Consider the following 24,922-nt stretch of genomic DNA (forward strand, 5'->3'; position numbering starts at 1 on the left):
CTCCGATAAGCCTGACCCTTCCAGGTTCATAGTTGGGCTGTATGGTGCTCTGATCCAATCCAAAATCCATGTCAAACAGCTGGCATGATAATATAATTTCAGGTTGGGAACAGCCAATCCACCCCGTTCTTTTGCATCTTGCATAATCTTGAACTTGATTCTTGGTTTCTTGCCAGCCCAAATAAAAGAATTAATGTGCCTCTGCCACGTATTCAGTATCTTATCTTCTATCTTAACGGGTATCATTTGAAATAAAAAGTTCATTCTAGATAGGATATTCATTTTAACCGATGCAATTTTTCCTAGCCAAGAAAGGTTCAACTTTTCCCACCTGTCTATATCTGCTAAGATGGCTTTCCACATTGAGACATCATTGTTCTTAAACAAATCCTTGTTATTCCCTGTTACGTTAATCCCAAGATACCTGATAGGCTTGGTTGTTGACTGAAATCCAGTTTTATCTTCCAGATACAGTAGTTCCGTAGCAGACGAATTCCACGCAATAATCTGTGTTTTGTTTTTATTAATCTTGTATCCGGAAACCCTGCTGTATTGGTCAATATGTTCCATAATTGCTTCCAGGGAATCTATCAGTCGAAGAATTGTGAGAGCCACATGATCAAGGTACAATTTTATTTTGTGTTCTTGATCTGCCATCTTAATTCCATGGATTATATTATCTTGCCGGATCATTCTTGTAGTGGGGAGAGAGGGCAGCCTTGTCTAGTGCCCTTAAGAAAACATAGGAAACATAGGAACATAGGAAACTGCCAAATACTGAGTCAGACCATTGGTCTATCTAGCTCAGTATTGTCTTGACAGACTGGCAGCAGCTTCTCCTTACTAATAGGGCATTCTTCTCCTTACTAATAGGGCATTTATTGGAAAGAGTCCCATTTACTGTTATCTTTGCCGACTGTTCATGGTAAATACTTTGAATCCAAGAAAGAAAATTGGACTCACAGTTTATTCGTTCCAAAGTCTTGAATAAAAAGGACCAGTCCAAATTATCAAAGGCCTTTTCTGCATCCAGGAAGATCATCACTGTTTTACTTTTCTTCTAGGTGATGTCATCTATTGCATTCAATGCACATTTCAAATTGTCATTCATATTTTTATTTATTGTTTATTTATTTATTGTTGAATTTATATACCGCCTTTCATTAAAAACAACCCCAAGGCAGTTTACAAAAGTTAAAAAACATACAATAAAATGACAGTAAAAACATTAAGCTAAAAATATAAAACAAATCTAATTTAAAAACTATAAAATACATGCATAAAAACTATAAATGGATAAAAACACATAGAAGCAGCAATAGAAACAGTCATGTAAAAGCCTGGATAAAAAGCCAAGATTTAAGATGCTTTCTCAAAACTGTGATGGAGTCCAAGGAGCAAATGGCCACCAGGAGAGCATTCCAATGTCTGGGGGCAGCAACAGAGAAGGCCCTGTCCAGAGTGCACGACAGCCGAGCCTCTTTCATTGTCGGCACCCGGAGCAGAGCCCCCTCAGATGACCTTGTCAAGCAGCAACAACCCTTGGGTGCAGGCAGACCCTCAAGTACCCCGGACATAAACTGTTAAGGGCTTTAAAGGTCAAAAACAGCACCTTGAATTGGACCCGGAAACGAACTGGCAGCCAGTGCAGCTCTTTCAGAATGGGTGTGATGTGCTTCCACCGGGCAGCTCGAGATAAAACCCTAGCTGCCACATTTTACACTAGCTGCACTTTCCGGATATTCTTCAAGGGCAGCCCCACGTAGAGCGTGTTACAGTAATCCAACCGCGATGTAACTAAGGCATGGGTAACCATGGCTAGATCTGCCTTCTCGAGAAAGGGACACAGCTGGCACACTAGCCAAAGCTGTGCAAAGGCACCCCTGGCCACCGCCTCCACCTGAGCTTCCAAAAACAGAGCCGGGTCCAGTAGTACCCCCAAGCTGCGTACTTGCTCCTTCAAGGGGAGTGCAACCCCATCCAGAACTGGTAAAATCTCCTCATCCCGATTGGCTCTCCTACTGACCAACAGTACCTCCGTCTTGTCCGGATTCAATTTCAGTTTATTAGCCCACATCGAAACCCTTCACGGCCTCCAGCCCCCGATTCAGGACATCCACCGCCTCCCTAGGATCAGATGACAAGGAGAGATAGAGCTGAGCGTCATCCGCATATTGCTGACAACTCAGTCCAAGTCCCTGGATGACCTCTCCCAGAGGCTTCATGTAGATGTTAAACAGCATGGGGGACAAGACCGAACCCTGCGGGACCCCACAGGACAGTGGCCACAGAGCCGAGCAGTAGTCCCCCAATACCACCTTCTGGACCCTCCCCCCAAGAAAGGACCGGAACCACTGCAACGCAGTACCTCCGATTCCCATACTCAAGAGGCGGCCCAGAAGGATACCACGGTCGATGGTATCTAATGTCGCTGAGAGGTCCTGCAGAACCAACAGGGACACACTCCCCCTGTCTAGTTCCTGGCGTAGTCATCAGTCCCATACCCGGGGCGGAAGCCAGATTGATCGTGGAGATTCCTATATCTCCATGAGTTGAATCCTGTTTGGTGTTGCACTTTTTATCTGTGCTGGTTTTGTGATATTTTCCTGTGTTCTATATTTTTAGTCGTATTTGTTGCTGCCAAATTGATTTTGACTTTGTACATCAGTTTGAGCACAGGTTTGACAGAAACACAGTTTTGAATTTTATTTTAGAGTCACTGGGTTGAAATAAAGGTACTGAATGACTGAATGTGTAATAGCAACCTAAATTTAAAAAAAAATAATCTGCATTTTTTTCTATTCATGTCACTAGTGTACGTAAGTGCTTGCCCATGTTGTTGAAAGATTGGCAAAAGGGAATTATGATGCTATGGTGTACTTGTGTGCATCAGCAACAAAGATGCAATGAATAAAACGAAATCTATAGTATGTTACACATGACGTAATACCTGAACTAATTTTAGAACTTATCCATGTTATATGGAAAGGAAGCTGGAGCAGAACAGGGGACTGAGGCAATCTGTACACTGCATAGAGATTGCTATATTAGGTGGTATAGAAAATCAATCAATCAATCAATCAATCCATGAAATACCAACAATATAGAATAGGGGAAATCCACTCACCCCTAACTTTTATGTATAGTACCTATGGATGGGGGGAACTCAGTGCTTTTGGAAAAGAAAGAATAAATTATTTGTCTGGATAAAATAAACCAGTCAATAACACCTGTCTGACTGTGTAAACAAGAAATAATAATAGCAGCAAATAACAGCAGTGTCAAAGAAGATTAGCAGATACGAAGCTAGAATTACACAACACAGGCAGAATCTCCAATTCCAGTTGAATCAGAGACGTTTCTACCAAAGCATAGAAGGAGAAACTGCAAGAAATGTAGAAACACCAAATAAAGAAGAAACAGTGCAATTCTGGGGGAAATTATGGGACAATCCAATCAATTATAATAAAAAAGCAGGCTGGGTGAAAGAGGTCAAAAAATGTAACCAACAAATGCAAGATCTAATAATAACACCAGAATTAATAAGTGAAAGAGCAAAGAAAATTAAAAATTGGACTGCACCAGGTGACGATGAACTGCATGGCTTTTGGCTTAAACACCTAACAAGCCTTCATAAACAACTATCAAAATAGTTCAATCACATTATGCAAGGAGGTGACATTGAACAATGACTAACAACTGGGAAAACTCATCTCATCATGTACACAGTTAACAATCAATGGCGAGACACTTGGACAGGTTAGCATTAGAAGAGATATTTTCCAAGGGGACTCACTATCCCCTCTGTTGTTTGTAATCGCCATCACTCCACTTTCACAAAAACTAGACAGAACTGGCCTCGTATACCAAACATCTAAAACATCAAGTAAAATAAATCATCTGCTGTACATGGACGATCTGAAGCTGTATGGAAAGTCCCAGTCAGAAATTGAATCACTGCTAAACACTGTCCGTATATTCAGTAGTGATACAGCAATGGACTTTGGCCTAGACAAGTGTGCTGCATTAATAATGGAGGAAAAATAAGAAAAACAGAAGGAATAGAACTGCCCAATGGAAGCAACATCAAAAACATGGAAGAGAAAAAACATTACAAATACTTGGGCATTCTCCAGGCTGATAACATCGCGCACACTGAAGTTAAAAGAAAAATTGGAAGTGAAGACAGGAGAGTTAGAAAAATCCTAAAGTCCAGACTCCAATGGCAGAAACACCAAATAAAGTCCATTGGCACGAACACCATACAAGCCATAAACACCTGGGCTATACCTTTTATCATATACAGTGCAGGAATAATAGACTGGACTCAGGCAGAGCTAGAGATGCTAGATCGTAAGACCAGGAAAATAATGACCATCAATCATGCTCTGCACCCCCGCAGTGATGTCGATAGGCTATACCTCCCTTGCAGCTCAGGTGGAAGAGGAATGCTGCAAGTCCATCAAACAGTAGAGGAAGAGAAAAGAGGCCTTGAAGAATATATTAAGGACAGTGAAGAAGATGTACTTCAAATGGTCAAGAACGCGAAACTATTCAACACTAATGAAAGAAAGCAGGCCTACAAGAAAGAACAAGTCAAGAACCGAGCAGAAAAATGGAGAAATAAGCCACTGCATGGTCAATATTTGCACAATATCAGTGGAAAATCTGAATTCACCAAGACCTGGCAATGGCTTAAGATGGGAACTTGAAGAAAGAAACAGAGGGTTTAATACTGGCTGCGCAAGAACAGGCACTAAGAACAAATGCAATAAGAGCAAAAGTCAAAAAATCCACAACAAACAGCAAGTGCCGCCTTTGTAAAGAAGCAGATGAAACAGTGGACTACCTAATCAGCTGTGGTAAAAAGATTGCACAGACTGACTACAAACAAAGGCATGACAAGGTAGCAGGGATGATACACTGGAACATCTGCAAAAAATACAAGCTACCTGTAGCCAAAAATTGGTGGGACCATAAAATTGAAAAAGTGGTAGAAAATGAAGATACAAAAATATTATGGGACTTCCGACTACAAACAAACATCTGCCACAAAATACACCAGATATATCTGTAGTCAAGAAGAAAGAAAAACAAGCTTAAGGGGCTACATAGCAATACCAGGGGATAGCAGAATTGAAGAAAAAACATAGCAATACCAGGGGATAGCAGAACAGAAGAAAAAGAAATAGAAAAAAAATCACAAATTACAAAGATCTACAAACTGAAATTGAAAGGCTGTGGCAGAAAAAGACCAAAATAATCCCAGTGGTAATTGGTGGCCTAGGTGCAATTCCAAAAGACCTTGAAGAGCACCTCAACACCATAGGGGCCACAGAAATCACCATCAGCCAATTACAACATGCAGCTTTACTGGGAACAGCCTATATTCTGTGATGATATCTATAATAACAGCAACAACATTGATAATAAAATCCAGCCATCCCAGGTCCTTGGGAAGGACTCGATGTCTGTATAAAACAAAACAGTCAATAACACCTGTCTGAATGTGTAAACAACAACAACAACAATAATAAAATTAATCCTATATAATTCTGCCAGGAAACCTGGAACTGTATCATTCCAAGAGAGTTGAATTTTTCCAGCAGTGTCCTTACTTAGTCATCTTAATGGATGCTGGCATTGTGAACACTGGAGACAAGACCTCAGCACTGCTATTATCTTAACATCTGGACACTTGATTTGCCCTGCTGTCTAGATTTACAAAGGGCTGCATCCAAATTGGCATCAGGCCCTGATCTGTTTTGTGACTTTCAATTGCCATTGTTCAGGTTGGTTGGGATCTGTGGCCAAAATAAAATGGAATCAAATATCTGCTGCGGCTAATCACATTCGGTTCAATTGTATAACGGCATCTTAGAAGAGAAGTGTGCGCCCAAAGCAATAAGATACTGAAACAGATGAACAAACCTATTGTAGGCAAACCATAAATGGCTTGCAAAGCAGAAGCCTACAATGTTTACCCCATTTTCCTCCGTTTGATCTCAGCAATTGTGTCTCCTGATTTGCCTTCTTTCAGAGGCAGGCAGTGTGACTGAATTGAGCACATTCATTGTAAGTGTCACAATAAAGTTGGGGTACTGCAGAATAAAGTTCCATCTACCAAACAACTATTGCCTCCTGAAACATTTAAAAGTTACTATTTGGGGGACTTGGATAACCATGAGTTGTAAGATGCCAGAAGACCATCTGGTCCAAATCTTTGTCCAAAGTCAAGACCCATCAGCCACTCACAGATCAGCCTACAATATCCAGACCATCATGTGCTACAAACACTGCAGCCAGGTTCCTGAAGAGCAAATGTCTTCTGTTGATTTAAATGTGAGCAAAGAATCTACATATGGGAAAGCAAAAAGCCCACCATGATCTAGAATCTCTCTAACTTTCCTCCGTGTTAAATATGGTGAATGAATCTTTTAAAAGAAAAAGTCTCTGTGTGTGTGTGTGTGTGTGTGTACTGGGCTTTACCCAATACTGGAAATGAAGGAAGAGAAACCCCAAAATGATGGACAAAGAGGAAAACAGCTCTGCCTTAAGCCCAGTTTCTACAACTAGTGTATTCTGTGATATGTGGAATTTTCATATTATCTCATCACATCATACTTTGAGAAGATATTAACTTTTCACCAATGTGTGTTGACCTTTGAAGTCATTGGAATGGATCGTGATGCTTATTGCTTGATTTGTCCCCCTGAGGACAAGATGAGTCCTCTGCTTTCTCAATAGAAATGGGTTGTGCTTTTTCAATAACATTTCTCTGCTAGCTTAGCTCCTTAAATAACACGTGTACACTATGAAGCATCGAATCACAAACTGAACAATTACATCATTTGCCTAATTGCCATAAAGAATATTATATTGATAATGTTCAGTTGTCATGTCAAATCATGGCTGCCTTCATGTCTGAATCTATGTCAGGTCATATATCATGATTTGCCGTGGTTACACAGGTGAACCCCGTTATCCACAATGGTTCTCTGCTACAACTGTAGATAACAGAACCGTGGATAACAGGGCATTAAGCCAATGGGACTGGGGGGTGGGGAAAAGGACAAAAATTGGTGGAAAATGCCCCCTAAAGGGGGCAGGGAGTGCCCTACCATGCTCCTTGGATCTCCAACTGTTCAGGAATGCCAAAGTCCCAATTCCCCCATTTTTCTGTAAAATGCTGCAATGGGAGCCACGCGGCTCTCAGCAGCCAGCCCTCTTAAATACCCCCCTGTTAACGAGGTTAACCCCAGTTTTTTGGTCGTCTGCTGCCACACCACAGTGACTCATGAGTAGATCCCCAACGGGGAGGCTACAACAAGCCTTCCAGTGCTGGGGGGGTTCCCCAGAATGCCCTGCACACTCACATGGGGCATTCTGGGACTTCTGGGGGCCAGGAGGCCCCCAATCCCCACTGCCCCAAACTGTTCCATGTCAAAGCCGGTAATTGTGTGGGCGGCCAATCTGACTGCCCAGGACAAGCTGCCTGCTCATGTGAGGGGAGAGCAGGTCAAGCCCACTCTCCCCTCAACCCCCCTGAAGGCTCGTGTGCAGAGCCTCAGTTTACACTAACTGTGATTTACCATTATGTCTGAATTCACAAATATTGACAAGCCACAGTTCCACTGCTCCACATCAGGAGGCTGCTATAGCACATAGACAATTTATGAAGCTGAGTGCTGAGCAGATGGAAAACAAAAACCAATAACTAAGTCTAAACCATGGTTTGCTTGTTGTGTTTTAGAAGCTCAAACCATGATGTGGATTCTTAACTGTGGTTAGCAAAAGTCATAGTTTGCCATGATATCTGAATTGAGCCTGTCTGATTCTCTGCTTTAGGGAAGCTATGCTGATATTTTTAGGTATTCAAAGTACTTAAATGGCACACACACACACCCCCAACTTTCCCTCTGAAAGATAGTTTGCTGCTACAGTAAATGTTCAATTTCTGGCCTCACTGTAAGCAAGGTCAGGTGTGAGAGAATAATAGTCTTCGAACTTAGCATTGCTACTGGCACCATGCAGACATGATTTATTGCATCTGCCCCACAAAAAAGGATGCCTGGCACTTGAAAATGTAATGCAACAGTAATTAAGCATAAAGTAGACTACTGAACAATTGATTGCTACTGTCCAGGAAACCTGATTAAATTAGATGCTTGAAGAGCTGTGTTTGCCCACCTACAAATTAAAGATTAGTAATTAAAATTATGGGCCCTGGCCAGTCTCCTAGAAGGGTCTCAGTGCAGAATAATCACAAACAAACACAGCCGGTTGCTTTAACTGACAGACTTTATGCAAAGAGAGATAGGCCACAATCTCACACAACACAAAACTGTAGTTAAATGGGGTAGAGATTGGAATTTGTGAATGTTCAACTGCGTGCAACCGTGTTTTCGTGTCAAAGCAACAGGCGTTTTCCCTCACTAAGCTCTAATTTGAACCTTTGTTTGTAGTGAGTTTCGCCCCCCCCGAACCCGAGGTTTTGCGGCAGCAGAGATACGTCCAAATGTGGGTGCTGCCATAACCATGGTTTTGTACAGTTTGTGGAACCATAATCATAGAGTGGGTGGCCCAGACCTGCCTGGGATCACACCTGCTCCATGCCTATGATGCTTCTCACTGGCCGCCTCTCAAAACACTTGCCTCATCCCCTGTCTCCGATCCAATAAAGCAGTTGCCCAGCAACAGAGATGTCCCCACATCCCATCCCAGACTTCCAAGACTGACAAATGGGAAAGTCACATGGGGGCATGCCCTCTTCCCATTCTGTCCCTTGTTGCCTCCTGCTGGCAGTCAGAAGAGAAAGGGGACAGGATGACAAGACAGGAACTATGTGTTTAGCTCTCCAGAAATCAAGCGATCAAGATGTATGTTCATAAGAGCTGGTCTTGTGATAGCAAGCATGACTTGTCCCCTTAAGCTAAGCAGGATCCGCCCTGGTTGTATACAAAAGGGAGACTAGAAGTGTGAGCTCTGTAAGATATTCCCCTCAGGGGATGGGGCCACTCTGGGAAGAGCATCTAGGCTCCAAGTTCCTTCCCTGGCATCTCCAAGATAGGGGTGAGAGAGATTCCTGCCTGCAACCTTGGAGAAGCCACTGCCAGTCTGTGTAGACAATACTGAGCAAGATGGACCTATAGTCTGACTCAGTATATGGCAGCTTCCTATGTTCCTATGTACATGCAATCATGGTGGCGACAGAAACAGGGCAACTCCATTAGGTCGCTGGGATGGCAACATATAGCTGAGCGGTGATACCCAGGGTTGGGTTTAAAAGGCAGCCCCACCTGGGAATTCTTGAATGGCTGAGGTCTATTTTTTGCACAATGATGTTGGGGAAGGGGGACCCAGCCCCTTCCCCTTGAGTGAATGCATGCAATCCCTAGGTTTACTCATGTGATGGGTTGGGCAGCAGAATCAGCATTGCCTCCAGTGACAGGCAAGATTCCTCCTCTGTGATGACAATGGATGCTGTTCCTGAGCTGACCCACTCTTTCATGAGAGTGGAAGGCCATGGGGATACTCCTTCACAACTCATGAGAAGAACTGTCTGCGGGGACAGGGGTGTTGGGTAGAATTGTGAACAATGTGCGATGACATCCCTTCTCCCACGGACAGCTCTCAGCAGTAGTTTTCTTTTTCTGCCATCAGACTGGCAGAGAATGGAGGATTTCTGCACCAAGAAACCTGCACACATACAGGACCAGAGTATAATACAAATGCAAAACCTTCATGTGCAGCATATCTTAGGCTATAATCTTTGTTTGTAAAACAGCAATAGGACCAGCTTCAAAATACTTGTGTTGCCACACCACAAGTATTGAAGAAATGACTTTAGGGTTCCTATGAAATGACCCCTTAGGATACTATATGGTGCAAAATTTCCAACTGACATGAAAACACTTAGGAATAATTGAATTTGTACCCTCATTGCAAATTAGTGCTGCTGCTACAGTTGCCAAACAGATTCAACAGGACTTTATGTCTCACTTGCTGCAAAGGAACAACACTGGTTGACATTCAGAGCAAAGAAGCACCAGTTCTGTGAGAGAGCAACCTAAATGAACTTCCCAACCAACTGCACTGGCAGGTTTTTTAAAAAAACCTCTTCCACATGAAGCCCTCTGTGCCATCCAAAAATATGTCCCCAAAGACTGCACAACCTTCAGGGACCTATTTTTGGATGGCATAGAAGGCTTCCTGGGGAAGGGGGGGGCATAAAAAATTGCCACTTCTCCGATGCAGGTAGTTGGGAAGTTCTCTCTTGCTGCATTGGCACTTGATTGCTCTATATGTCATCCACTGATAGTAATGAGAGGCAATTAGTGTAAGAGGGAACTGTTAACAGAGTGATGAAAGAAACATACACATCATTTTCACATAAGAGACTTATATGCTGTATAGATTGTTGGGAAGCCTCCCAGTGAAGGCGAAGGCAATAATCCTTTCCCATTGTTTCTCTCCCAGCAATTATTATTTGGAAGCATATTTTCTCCAAACAAGGAGCTTTCATTTAGCTGTCATGGTTAGCATGAGAACCATCCTCCATGAATTTGTTTCTTTTAAAGCCACTCACAGCAGTGGTGACTACTAGCTCCAAATTCACATAAATGTATTATGTGCTGTGAGGAAGAAAAAAAACACTTTCATTTGTCTTGCCTGAATCTGACCTTGAAGAAAGGAACATCAGCTAAGGTTGAAAGCAATCCCCAAGTGATGTATTGTTAGATGATAATCCACTAGAAAAAAGTTGAAAAATTGGAGTATCTGGGAATTATATTAATATTGGATGAAAGGTCTAATGAGGAAATTAAAAAGGGAATGGCTTTTGCAAAACAACCACTGAAGACTAGACTAATAAGTAATTGCATATCATTGGAAGGAAGAATTGGATTAATGAGATATCATGACTGGATGAAATGGCTGTATGGATCAACACATGAGGCTTTTCTCACACACAGGCAAAACCATGCTAATGAAGCCAAACCCAGATTTGCCTGCACATGAGAACTGCTAGGATCGGGCCCAATCCTGTTAGTGCCTGTTGGCAAACCCACCAAGCCAGCCACCCTCCTAAACAGGGTTAAAAGAGTGAGCACTCTCATAACCCAATTTTTTGGATCATCTGCCAGGGCTGAGAGACTATAGGGCTCTCAGCTGGTGTCGGGAGAAATCCCTATTATGTCCCACGCAGTTGCACAGGGCATTATGGAAGTTCCAGGGGGTGGGGAGACACTCCCCGCTCCCCAACCCTCTATGCTGCCTGAGGAAGGAGATGTACATCTGGGCATGTGATCTCTGCACCCAGACTCATCACGAGAATCATCTGCAGGGGAAGTAAGCTTTTGAGCCCTTTCTCTGATTGTGAGAATGGACTAATGGAAAAGGCAAGGAGAGATGGATGATGCAGAAGAAATGTGCTCTTTTACTTTGGGCCATGTGCACTGACTGTTTGGCACTGAAAGAAATTAGATAATGGAATTTTAAATAAGGTGAAGACTTTTTTACTTTAAAAGTGTGGGGTACATAAGAGATACTGCTAATTGTCGGGCATTAATGAGGCCTGAAAATGAAATAAAGGGAAAGTTCACATGGTGCCATCAATCAGTTTACTAGATATGGCTGATAGATCCAGATTTAAGCACATAACTGTTTCCAGAATTACATTTCAACATGGCACTTAAGAAAAAGGTGATTGTCTAGGGGATTTTTGGATATATAACTTGGTATTCCTGCAATGCAAATACTACATACATGTGGTCCTTTTGTGCTGTTTCCTAAAATGGATTCAAATCCCTGCTCATAAGAAACATTTTGCCCTTAAGGAAAGGAGCTTACATAAGAACAGCCTTGCTGGATCAGAACCAAGGCCTATCGAGTCCAGCATCCTGTTTCACACACAGTGGCCCACCAGATGCCTCTGGAAGCCTACAGGCAGGAGTTGAGGGCATGCCCTCTCTCCTGCTGTTACTCCACTGTAACTGGTACTCAGAGGCATCCTGCCTTTGAGACTGGAGGTGACCTATAGCCCTCCAACTAGTAGCCATTGATAGACTTCTCCATGAAGTTATCCAAACCCTTCTTAATGCCATCCAGGTTTTTGGCTGTCACCACATCTTGTGGCAGAGAAGTCCACAAGTTGATTATGTGTTGTGTGAAAAAGTACCTCCGTTTGCTCGTCCTAAATTTCCTGGCAATCAATTTCATGGGATGACCCCTGGTTTTCGTGTTATGTGAGAGGGAGAAGAATTTCTCTCTATCCACGTTTTCCACACCATGCATGATTTTATAGACCTCTATCATATCTCCCCGCAGTCATCTTTTTTCTAAACCAAATAGCACCAGGTAATGTAACCTTGCCTCATAAGAAAGGTGCTCTAGGCCCCTGATCATCTTGGTTGCCCTCTTCTGCACCTTTTCCAGTTCTATAATGTCCTTTTTTAGATGTGGCGACCAGAATTGTATGCAGTACTCCAGGTGTGGCCGCACCATAGTTTTGAATAAGGGCATTATAATATTAGCAGTTTTATTTTCAATCCCCTTCCTAATGATCCATAGCATGGAACTGGTCTTTGTCACAGCTGCCGCACTTTGAGGCGACGCTTTCAACGAGCTGTCCACCACAACCCCAAGATCCCTCTCCTAGTCTCAGATACCATCAGATACCACTCAGCTCAGATACCATCAATGTATACCTGAAGTTGGGGTTTTTCATCCCAATGTGCATCACTTTACACTTCCAACATTGAACCGCATTTGCCATTTTGTTGCCAAAATACTGAACATAAGAACAGCCCTGCTGGATCAGGCACAAGGCCCATCTAGTCCAGCATCCTGTTTCACACAGTGGCCCACCAGATGCCTCACGGGAGTCCACAAGCAAGAGGTATGTGCATGCCCACTCATCTGCTGTTGCTCCCCTGCAACTGGTATTGAGAGGCATTGTGCCTCTGAGGCTGGAGATGGCACACAACCACCAGACTAAGTAGCCATTGATAGACCTGTCCACCATGAATTTGTCTAAGCCCCTTTTAAAGCCATCCAAGCTGGTTGCCATCACCACATTCCATAGCAAGGAATTCCATCGATTAATTATGTGCTGTGTGAAAAAGTACTTCCTCTTGTCAGTCATAAATTTCCGAACCTTAAGTTTCATGGGGTGACCCTTGGTTCTAGTGTTGTGAGAGAGGGAGAAAATTTTTTCTCTCTCTCCCCTCTCCACTCCATGCCTAATTTTATACACTTCGATCATGTTTTCCCTTAGCTGGCTTTTTTCCAAGGTAAAGAGCCCCAGATGCTGTAGCCTAGCCTCATAAGGAAGGTGCTCCAGGCCCTTGATCATTTTGGTTTCCGTCTTCTGCACCTTTTCCAGTTGTACAATATCCTCCTTAAGATATGGTGACCAAAGCTGTATGCAGTACTCCAGATCTGGTCGCACCACAGAGTTGTTTAAGGACATTATATTATTAGCATTTTTATTTTCAATTCCCTTCCTAATGATTCCTAGCATGGAATTAGCTTTTTTTCACAGCTGCTGTGCACTGAGTTGACACTTTATTATTATTTCTTGTTTACACAGTCAGACAGGTGTTATTGACTGGTTTGTTTTATCCAGACATCGAGTCCTTCCCAAGGACATGGGATGGCTGAATTTTATTGTCCATTGTTATAGATGTCGCAGAATATAGGCTGTTCCCAGTAAAGCTGCTTTTTGTAATTGGCTGATGGTGATTTCTGTGGCCCCTATGGTGTTGAGGTGCTCTTCAAGGTCAATTACCACTGGGATTATTTTGGTCTTTTTCTGCCACAGCCTTTCAAATTCAATTTGTAGATCTTTGTATTTGGTGATTTTTTGTATTTGGTGATTTTTTCTATTTCTTTTTCTTCTAGTCTGCTATCCCCTGGTATTGCTATGTCGATTATTTTGACTTGTTTTTCTTTCTTCTCAACTACAGTGATATCTGGTGTATTGTGTGGCAGATGTTTGTCTGTTTGTAGTCGGAAGTCCCATAATATTATTGCATCTTCATTTTCTACCACTTTTTCAATTTGATGGTCCCACCAATTTTTGGCTACAGGTAGCTTGTATTTTTTGCAGATGTTCCAGTGTATCATCCCTGCTACCTTGTCATGCCTTTGTTTGTAGTCAGTCTGTGCAATCTTTTTACAGCAGCTAATTAGGTGGTCCACTGTTTAATCTGCTTCTTTACAAAGGTGGCACCTGCTGTTTGTTGTGGATTTTTCAACTTTTGCTCTTATTGCATTTGTTCTTAGTGCCTGTTCTTGTGCAGCCAGTATTAAACCCTCTGTTTCTTTCTTCAAGTTGCCATTCTTAAGCCATTGCCAGGTCTTGGTGATGTCTGATTTTCCACTGATATTGTGCAAATATTGACCATGCAGTGGCTTATTTCTCCATTTTTCTGCTCGGTTCTTGACTTGTTCTTTCTTGTAGGCCTGCTTTCTTTCATTGGTGTTGAATAGTTTCGCGTTCTTGACCATTTGAAGTGCATCTTCTTCGCTGTCCTTGATATATTCTTCAAGGCCTCTTTTCTCCTCCTCTACTGTTTGATGGACTTGCAGCATTCCTCTTCCACCTGAGCTTTGAGGGAGGTATAGACTATCGACATCACTGCGGGGGTGCAGAGCATGATTGATGGTCATGATTTTCCTGGTCTTACGATCTAGCGTCTCTAGCTCTGCCTGGGTCCAGTCTATTATTCCTGCAGTGTATCTGATAATACGTATAGCCCAGGTGTTTATGGCTTGTATGGTGTTCCCGCCATTGAGTTTGGACTTGAGGATTTTTCTAACTCTCCTGATGTATTCACTTCCATTTTTTCTTTTAACTTCAGTGTGTGCGATGTTATCAGCCTGGAGAATGCCCATGTATTTGTAATGTTCTTTTTATTATTTATTTATTTATTTACACAGTCAGACAGGTGTTATTGACTGGTTTGTTTTATCCAGACATCGAGTCCTTCCCAAGGACCTAGGATGTTGTTGTTGTTATTTATTCGATTTCTATGCCACCCTTCCAAAAATGGCTCAGGGCAGTTTACACAGAGAAATAATAAATAAAGATGGACCCCTATACACTGGGTCCCTCACATGGTGTTGGTGTGTGCTACCCCCCTCACCATGATTTGACCTATTTGGCAAGCTGTCCTGTGTTTCCTTCTGCTCAACTCCTGGCTCTACTCTGTCCCCTTCTGGTTTATCTGAAATATATTCACCCTCACACCTTAGAGGATTTTGCTGGCTGAAGCAGATACCACCCTGTTCCCACTGGCAATCCCTCAGGCGTCATTTTAAAAGCTGCTGTGTGAACTTCTTGATTTTTAACGCCAGCAGTCTGGTTCCATTTTGCTTCAAGTGGAGCCTGTCTCTTTTGTACAGGCTTCGTTTTCCCCCAAATATATCCCACAAATCTCAACCCCTCCTTCCGGCACCAACGTCTCATCCATGCATTAAGACCACTCAGCTCTGCCTGTCTCACTGTACCTGTGCGTGGAACAGGTAACATTTCTAAGAATGCTACCTTGGGGGTCCTGGACTTCAAAACACTACCTATCAGCCTAAATTTGGCTTCCAGGACCTCTTGATTGCATTTCCCAACATCATTGGTGCCAACGTGCACCACGACAGCTGACTCATCCCCAGCACTGCCTAACAGCCTACCTAGATGCAGCGTGACATCCTCAACCATCGCACCAGGCAGGCAAGTAACAGTGCAGTCTGCATGCAGGTCACAGACCCATATCTCTATACCCCTAATGATTGAATCACTACTACTAAGAGGCCCCCACTCCCTGGAGGAGTATCCTCTGTGCAAGAGAATATGGGTGCATCCCCCAAGGAAGAGGTTCCTGCTAAGGGAGTGTTTCCCTCTTCCTCAGACCAATGTCCTCCTTCCCTGAGACCTACATTCTCCATGACAACAGAAGTGCCATCAGCATGTGAGTGGGATGTCTCTACCACATCCCTGAGGGTCTCATCCACACACCTCTCTGCCTCCCTGAACCTCTCCAGGTCATCCATCTTGACTTCAAGGGAACAAACTCATTCCCTGAGAGCCAAGAGCTCTTTTCAATGAGCACACACCCACAACTTCTGCCCCTCAGGCAGATAGTCATACATGCAACATTCTGTGCAATACTCTGGGAAGCAGCCCCTCCCCTGCTGGTATTCTACCTTCATAACTAGTTTTATTGGCTATTTAGAGTATATGGGGTTTGTAGAGTATATGGGGTTTGAAGCTAGGTACTGGGTACAGTTGTCAGCTAATTAATGGCTTTTACTTTTGTCCTCCAAGAAAAAAGGTTGGGTAGTATCCACCTCATTCTTGCATTGGGTGTCTCCCCACAGCTTTCCCCCACCAATCTCCAGCTAAACTCCTGCAAAACTCCTTCATTATCTGTTTGCAAACTCCTGATAGGAAAGCTCCTGGGAGCAAATTTCCTCTGGTCGAAGCCTTGTAATCAACACCAGCAGTCAAACTGACTCATTTCAGGAATGTGGGGCCTCCCACAAGCTGGGGCCCTCACCTGGAATGAATCTCCCACTCAGGTTTCTCCTCTGGCAAAGACACAAACACTGCCTGCCAGCCAGCCAGAAATCCAACCCTAGGAGATTTCCAGCCCTAGCAGACCTAGTTTCTCCTTCCCCTCTTGTTTTCTTGGTTATTTATTTATTTATTTATTTATTTATTTATTTATTTTATTTCCTTGCTGTGGAAATGTTGCTACAAGCTTGTTGCTTCCTCCCTCTTCAAGACCAGCAAGCAACTGATAAGTGGTTATACCACAGGGGGTCATTTGGGCCACTACTGCTTGCAACTAGCCTCAAAATTGATAAGAAAACATTGGTGGATAGCTTCTGCCTTTTAGGATCAACAATCAACAGTAAAGAATCCAGCAGTCAAGGAATACACCGCAGACTAGCACTGAAATGAAGGTCTTGGAAAGGATATTTAGATTCTGTGATGTGTCTATACCTACAAAGATTAGAATCATTCGGACAATGATTTTTCTTAGCTGGAGCACCCCAGCCTTTCAATCACAGAAAGAATCTAGATTCTTCCTCAAGTACAGATCATTTGTTTGTTTTCCTGGCTGTCCATGGTATCCTCAAACATTTTTTCCAGCACCAAAGTTCAAAAGCATCAATACTTTTCTACCTTGCTTCTTCAAAGTCCAGCTTTTGCATCCATAGAGTGTCATGGGAAAAGCCCGTACTAATTGAAAGGGAGGTTGCCTCATGCCTTCCCCATTCTGGTGTACCTGAGTAGATTCCCAAAGTTAACACGAAACAGTTAACTCTACATAAAAGGTCTCTCTGCATGATTGACCCTTCTTTGGTTTACCTCTTCTCCACAGGTGCCTCAAATGAACTAAAAGCCAATTATCTCTGTAGGGAAGTCAGATAAAGCTCCATGAATGTGCATTCACTCCTTATCAAAAGAAGGCTGGAGTTGGCAATTCGAACCCAGAAATGTACCCATTAGAACTCTGATTAGTTCATTAGGTGTTTCAACTGAAAAGAGTCCCTGTGTCTGCACATTCAGCCACTCAATTTGCACCATCCTATTCACTCACTGTGTTGTAGTGCAGCACGTCAGACACAAACAATGGGATCCTTTGAAATTCCCCAGAATGACCCAAGTCAAAAAAAAGGCTGATTGGATTGTTGCCCCCGGACATGTTCTTGGGTATATAATTCCATGATCCAGTGTGTTCCTTTGTGACCCACACACTCCTTGGAGTTACTAGCAGTTTGGGTGATCTGCTGCTCACATGCCATCACACCAAGCTGTGTCCAGCTTTTCATGCCAATTTCCAGATCACCTATCTGGCCTAACCCGATCTGCCCCAGTCTACCTCGCCAACACAGGAAGCGGGTTCCACGGAATAGGCACCCTCATGGATTCACCTCTATCATCTGACCCCTCCGGTCTCCTCACCCCTGCTTCTGACCAAGCTGTCACTGAGGAACGAGGTCCCTCGGTTGTTCAATAAGCCCTGAGGTCTTTGTGCCAGTAGAAGCTAAGGCAATATGAACGTTTGCCCCTTGCTGGGCCCATATCTATCCCTGCTCCTTTTTCTTCCAGCCACTTCCTTCTCTAAGCCTCTTTCTCTAGCCTGCCTGGGAATTCATACAATTGGGACTTTAAGCTAAAATGCCTCTTTGCAGTTGAATGTACCTTTGAAAGGATTGCTCTATTCACACATTTCTTTCCACTGTACCCCTCCCTTCAATAAACCCTTCATTTGATTTTTGAAACTTCAACCTTGCCTCAGTCCACCTGGGTCCACAACTTTGTATACATTTAATCTGATGTAGAATTGTCCTACCCAGAGCTCATTTTCACACACAAAGCCTGGATGCAATTTTGGAGTGTTTACCAATCACCCGGGGCAGTTCCATTAACAGCTCTCACTCATCTCCCTTTGCCTACCTACCAACTGAGGATAACACTTCATGAAGTGGGCTCTAGTCCACAAAACGTTATGCTAATATAACAACAACAACAACAACAAAATATTGTTCATGTGCAGGTGCCACAACAACAACAATTTATATACTGCTTTTCAATAAAAGTTTCCAAAGTGGTTTACATAGAGAAATAATAAATAAATAAGTTGGCTCCCTGTCCCCAAAGGGCTCACAATCTAAAAAGAAACAGACACCAGCAACAGTCACTGGAAGTACTGTGCTGGGGGTGAATAGGGTCAGTTACTCTCCCCCTGCTAAATAAAGAGAATCACCACGTTAAAAAGGTGCCTCTTTGCCCAGTTAGCAGGAGTACTTTGTTGCTGTTTTGCTAACAAGGCTATCCCTTGAGTAATAGCAAGACGGTAAGTGCTGAGTACTCTCGTGTTCAATCTTTAACAAATAGCTCCAGAGTTGTAAATTATATTAAGGTCTTTAATAACAACAACATTTAATTTAACGTATTTACTAAGACTTTTGTTTCCTACCAGTCTCTGACTCTGAGTCTCTGTTTGTGCTGATATTTCCTGTCTCTGCTGCCACTTCCTGTCTCTGCTGCACAGACCTCTGGGATCCGTAGTACTCTGTAAGCAGCTACACTACAGTAAGCACAGACATTATCACTTTCCAGGGTTCCACAAAAATCCAACCTGGCATACATTCAGAGCAAACAACTCCGTAGTTACCTCACGTTTTTCTTTCTTTCTCTGGATTAGCATCTGGCACAGGCTACTTTCAGTAACATAATACAGGACTAAATAGAACTGTGGAAACATCAGACTGGCTGACCCCTCTAAACCTAGTCTGTATGAATGTTGGAAGCGAGCAGCCCCAAAGCTTTATAAGAGATCCATGCTTGAGAGAAGCCTACTCTATACACCATGAATACATCAACTGTCTCCAAGGAGTCTGACATGAGCCATTTGTCAGTGAAAGTCACATGGGTTTGCTGGTGTCACAGTTCATTCTCTTCCCTTTTGTCAAAGCAATAATTCCTTCTTGTTTGAGATTGCAACTCTGTATTTGCCAGTTATTGGGTATTTCGGCAATAAGCATTGGTACTGACAGCTGCTGCGGCAGATTTCCCATTTCCAGCCAAGCTGGCTTGGGGTATAAGATGCCAGATGAAATTAAGCATTTTTTGATGATCAGACTCTGCATCGCCACCACACTGCATCCTCTCCAATGACCTATCTCTGGAAGTGTAATACTGGAAACTGTACTCATTCTGTGGTATTAGCACTAAAAAGAACAAGCCAAAACATGTATTGACTAGCAAGGCAATTGGGAGAGGAGATGATGCTTTGATATGGGATGCAACATTGTTGTCAGGAAGCATTATAGCTCATCATCAAATAGCAGCTACGGAGGGATTAAAATGTGTATTTATTTAACAGAGAAGTTACTACTGCTTTCTTAAGGATATGTCCCTGATCATTGTGGAAATAAGCTCCATGTCTTATCCTTGCCCATTCTTCATGATTTTAAAAAGAACAAAAGGGACACTTTACATTTTCCCCCGCCATAAAGGAGCACAGGATCTTCTACACAAGATCCTCACCTGTCTCAGAAGGTTAAGTTGACATGTGAAGGTTCTGCAACACTCTTGGCTGCAAAGACAAGAAGGACAGTTTCTGAATCCCAGTGTGGCCTGGGAAGGGCTTCAAGCAATCATTCAATTTCCATCCAACCACTGAACTAAAAATAAATACAGAAAAAAAAAATTCAAAATGTGGTGCGTTTCATGCAAAATTGACACATCTGGACACTTTTGAATAAAGTCCAACTTTGAGTCATGGAAGCTCAACTGACGTTTCAAACAAGCGTTTCCAAATTTGGAATCTGAATTGTTGGTCAACATGCGTAATCTGAAATGTGTTCTCCTATGAGCCCTCTTCAGTTGTTATGAAAAGTGAAGACACTGTATGCAAGTACAGCATCCCTGAAAGCATGCTCTGAAGCTTTGTTCCACGCTAACACACTCAAACTCTCTGCCTGCTATCCATTACTACAGTGTCTGTCTGCAAACTCTGTACTTGTGGCTAGATTCTTTCTGTGATTGAATGGCTGGGCCACTTTGGGAAGGGCGGTATAAAAACTGAATGAATGAATGGCTGGAGTACTACAGCTTTATGCATCATGGGAAGAATCTGACCAGCCTTTGTCTCTACAGACAAACACTGTAACTGTGGACAGCAGGGAGACGAGGCTTCTGGTGGCATCAGTGTGGGGGATGATGCTTCAGAGTGTGCTCTTGGGGATCCTGTACTTGCATACAGAGTTCTCTTATTATAATGTCGGAAGAGGGCTATGCTATTTGAGACATTTCACATTGTGCTGTTCACACTGCAAATGCTAAATGCAACGGATATTTTTAAAAATGAGATTTTCAGCTCTGTTCAGTGTATTGGGGGTCAAAAGGGTTTGGGTTTTTTTAGAGACAAGTTTTCATGGCTTCAATCAAGACCTCAGCAACGTATTTGCCCTATAACAAGTAAATGGCACAGCCTCAAAGCACAATCTAGGCAAAATTTAGCACTTTGAGGTTGCAAGACTATAAGGACTTCATTTCCTGGACATGACCAAAGCATACCGAGCCTGAGGAGGGCTGGGGTGAAGGCAGGAATCATCCTGCCTTCCCCCACATGACAGTTGCCACTCTTGGGCTTTCCAGGGCCAGGTGCCCACACAACTGGTGCACAATGGCCCCGGGAGTGGCAAGGGGGTGGGGGGAAAGCAGGCTGCAGCCTCCCGTGTCCCACAATGGACCACATGAAAAGCCTGCCGCCTGGCTGTATGAATGCTCAGGCTGGGGAGTGCGGTGAGACTTATTTATAAATACATACATACATATATTATTTAGATATGCATATGTTTGTGTTTCACATTCCCACTGAATAAAATGAGAAACTAATCCCAATACATCAGTTTCTCCCTCTGAACTCAATGAGACTTAAAAGTGCTGGGTTTTTTTACTGGATCATTCTCTTATTTTCCACTGGGGAGTTTCTCTAATAAAGAGAAAAATCTTTTCCAAGATAAACCTTTTCCTTTTGCAGGAAGAAATTCACAACCAACATCTTCCATATGATTTGGAGCAATGGAGGGCATTATTTGATCTCTGCTGTCTGTCATGTGATCCTCTTTACTGCTCTTAATAAATAAATAAAAGCCAAACAAGAGTACATTGTGAGCAATATTGACTGGGATTTGGAAGCAAATATTTCTGACATGGATTTTCAGTTTTGTGAGCTTAAGCCTACTGAATAAAAGGCTGAGTTACTTGAACATCTGGATATTTATGAGATTGGCACTGTCTTCTATGATTAACACTGGTGTAATATATTCTCTGCTGGAGCATCGGTAATATGTTTATGCTTGACACAATAGCCACTAGTCCCTAATGCTTCTGGCTTTACATGCTGCAGATGGTGTCCTCTAAAGCACACCAGGCTGAAACCTACTTCTTAGAACTCCATTTATCTATTGAGACAAAAATGTGATGTGCCATTTTGCTTGCCATGGTATTCTGTGTGAGTTGCTTTGTTCTGTTATCTAGCTTTATTTTAAAGGAACTTGGAACCACAGCCAAATAGGTTTTATCTTCATTGCATTTTCCTGCTTCTGATAGTTTAGCATTTTCTTCAAAAGGCTGAATTCTTACAGTCACAGAAACAGCACACAATAATGAATAGATGGCTCATGTAAAGATCCTAGTAGGCGGAATGTTTTAAACCTGAATTTCTAGCCTCCTGGAGATGATGACGTTTGCACTGGGCATTGATCATCCAGGGAATGCAATATTCAGGCTTTGCCCTCAAGAGCCTCTGATTGATTTGGCTTGCACCTTCATTTGTCCAGGAACAGCTTAAGTTACAAACAGCCGCAGAAGGCTGCTGTTGGTTATCAAGATCCTCCCCTTCATCCATTGGCTGAGGTGCTGTGGCATCATGTAATGTTCACAAATGTCTGACATTCTGTGGGCTGGTTCATATACTATAACTGCCACATAGGGCCTGCTTTTACATTTTTCAGTGTGGCAGTGCATAAACTGGTTCTATGCCACCAAAAATGGCTACAGCCTTTCCCAAACCACCTTATCCACTTTCCCAGAATGACCTTCCTAAGTCAGTTCAAGTCTTCATTGTAAATCTTCTCCTCATGTAACTATCTTTTCCATCTACCATAGATTATAAGCCTTCCAATCAGGGGAGCCTTCCAGTCCTCTCCAAACTAAAGGACTATGCACTGCCTCATGCCTTGGTGACAGAGGGGGACAGACTAGTGAGTCAGAGGGGTCAAGACATTGGGGTCAAGACATTGGTTATTCTTCCTCTCTACTGTTCTGACACTATCCCTTTGATATGTAGATTGCTGCTCTCAGCGACTTCATTCCTTCCTGCCTCCCTCCCTCTCTTCCTTCTTCTTCTTCTCCCTAACACACACGCTTGCCTCTCTCTGCACCATGTGTGCAGAGATGCATGCAACAGCTCTCTGCATCCAGCGAGCTAGCTAGATTAGAGATACTATCTCTCCACTTTCCTATCTAGAATGGAGTTCTCCAATAAAGACTCCTCATATTGATTTGAAACTATGAACTGGCTCCAAGTTTCTTTTGGCTTTTAGCAGACACACATGCCTGGGCAGACTCTGCTGTGTTTTTCCTCTGTGCGCTCTGCTGCAATAGAAGTGTATCTCTTACCAGAGATAATTCCCAACAAATTTATTTATTTATTTACATTTATATCCCACTCTTCCTACAAGGAGCTCAGAGCAGTGTACATGCTAATATTTATCTTCACAACAACCCTGTGATGTAGGTTAGGCTAGGCTAGGCTAGGCTAGGCTAGGCTAGGTTAGGTTAGGTTAGGTTAGGTTAGGTTAGGTTCAAATGTGTCATATACAAAGCCAGCACACTGGTAAGGACTATGCAGAGGTTCAACAGTAACACTAGCAGAACCAGGAGAACAGTAACAATTCTAGAAAACCGGTAAGTCAGGTTAAAGAGCTGCAGTATAAGCCAAAGGTTATTGGTGAGGCGTAGCCTGGGTAAGCTGTTCCAGAGCAGGATTGCACTGGAGAGGCAGAATATAAGTATTTTAAATAGACAGATAAAAAGATAAATAGATCAGGAAGATATGGAAGCAAATTCCCACTCAGGAACAGAGCTCACTGGGTGACAATAGGCCAGTCTCTCTACTGGATTGTTGTGGAAATATGGTGGGGCTGTTATAATGGGGGAGGGCAGGAAAAGCACCATGTTTGCTGTTCTGAGCTCTTCTGAGGAAGGGAAAAACAAAGACGTAATTAAAAAATATATAATGGTTGTGGTCCTGCTGCACCCCAAGACCTCAAGCCTGCTCCTTGCACACAAAGAGCAGTATGTGAAGTGTTCTGCAAAGATGCTAAGAACAGAGCATTTCTGCCCGTCATATCACGGCTTCTTCAGATGAGCCACTGCTGTGCTGCTGTACTCTATCACTTCTGGCAATTAACCTCATGCATAGACCTTCAGGCCGCTGGCCTGCAGTCAGCTCTCAGAAAAAGCAGAAGCTGAGCCATGCATTGAGTGGAGGAGGAGTAGGGGTGTGTACAAACCATTCGATCCTGAACCGGTTCACCTCGATGTGTGTATGTATTTGATCATGAACCGGAGGTGGTCCGGTGGTCCATGATCAAACTGAACTGAGCCAAGTCCATGGCAGATCGTTTCAGGATTGAGGGGCTATGCTTGTAAAGGGGAATCTGGTGAGGATTCCCCTTTACAAGCAAAGGGATGGGGGGCTCTGTGAAAAGTCTTCTAAAGGGTGGCCGGGAGAGGAGTGGAGAGAGGGTGCATTTAAAGGTAGATTAAGGTTCTTACTGGCCCAGTGGTGGCCGGCTGGTGCTGCTCCTGAAAGCCTCCTGGCGCAGCCTAAGCATGCAGCACTCCCTCCTGCGCATTGGTGTGGTTCTGGCTTCTGCACATCTGCAGAGGCCAGAATTGTGCTGGTGCCACGCAGGTGGGTTGCTGGAGGGAGTGCTGTGTGCTTGGGCTACACTCGGGGGGCTTTGCGGAGTGGTGGTGGAGGCTGCTGGGCCACTAAGAATTCTAATCTACTTTTAAAGGTGCACTTTTGTCAGCCCACCCCCCACCACACTTTAGAAGACTTTTCAAGGATCCCCTCAGCTCTTTGTAAAGGGGAATCCCCACCAGATTCCTCTTTACAAGCATAGCCCCTTGAACCACCAAACCGGTGCGGTCGAACGGATCCCTTTGAATGAACTGGTTCATGGACCAGCAGTTTGATTTTAATCCAGTCCATATTTGAACTGGACTGCAAATGTCAGTTCATGCACACCCTTAGGGAGGAGCAGGCTCAGGGGCATAGCTAGAGAATGGGGGGCCCATGTGTCCGCTCCTCTCCCTGGCAGCCCCTTG

The 24,922-nt window shown here is 43.4% G+C and overlaps 1 long non-coding RNA gene across 2 annotated transcripts in view; it reads right to left on the minus strand.

Annotated features, from left to right (window-relative positions):
* Positions 1–19,071, minus strand: part of LOC128346166 (uncharacterized) — a 63,012-nt gene extending 43,941 nt beyond the window's left edge. Inside the window, exon 1 of one of the 2 annotated variants that reach the window (XR_008316816.1) lies at positions 18,990–19,071. This is a non-coding gene — a long non-coding RNA (uncharacterized LOC128346166). The remainder of the gene's footprint in view (positions 1–18,989) is intronic. The other variant, XR_008316817.1, reaches the window with a different exon arrangement.
* Between the last annotated feature and the right edge of the window lie 5,851 nt (positions 19,072–24,922).

This window comes from Hemicordylus capensis, chromosome 2, assembly GCF_027244095.1.
Source record: "Hemicordylus capensis ecotype Gifberg chromosome 2, rHemCap1.1.pri, whole genome shotgun sequence".
NCBI classification, from domain to species: Eukaryota; Metazoa; Chordata; class Lepidosauria; order Squamata; family Cordylidae; genus Hemicordylus; species Hemicordylus capensis.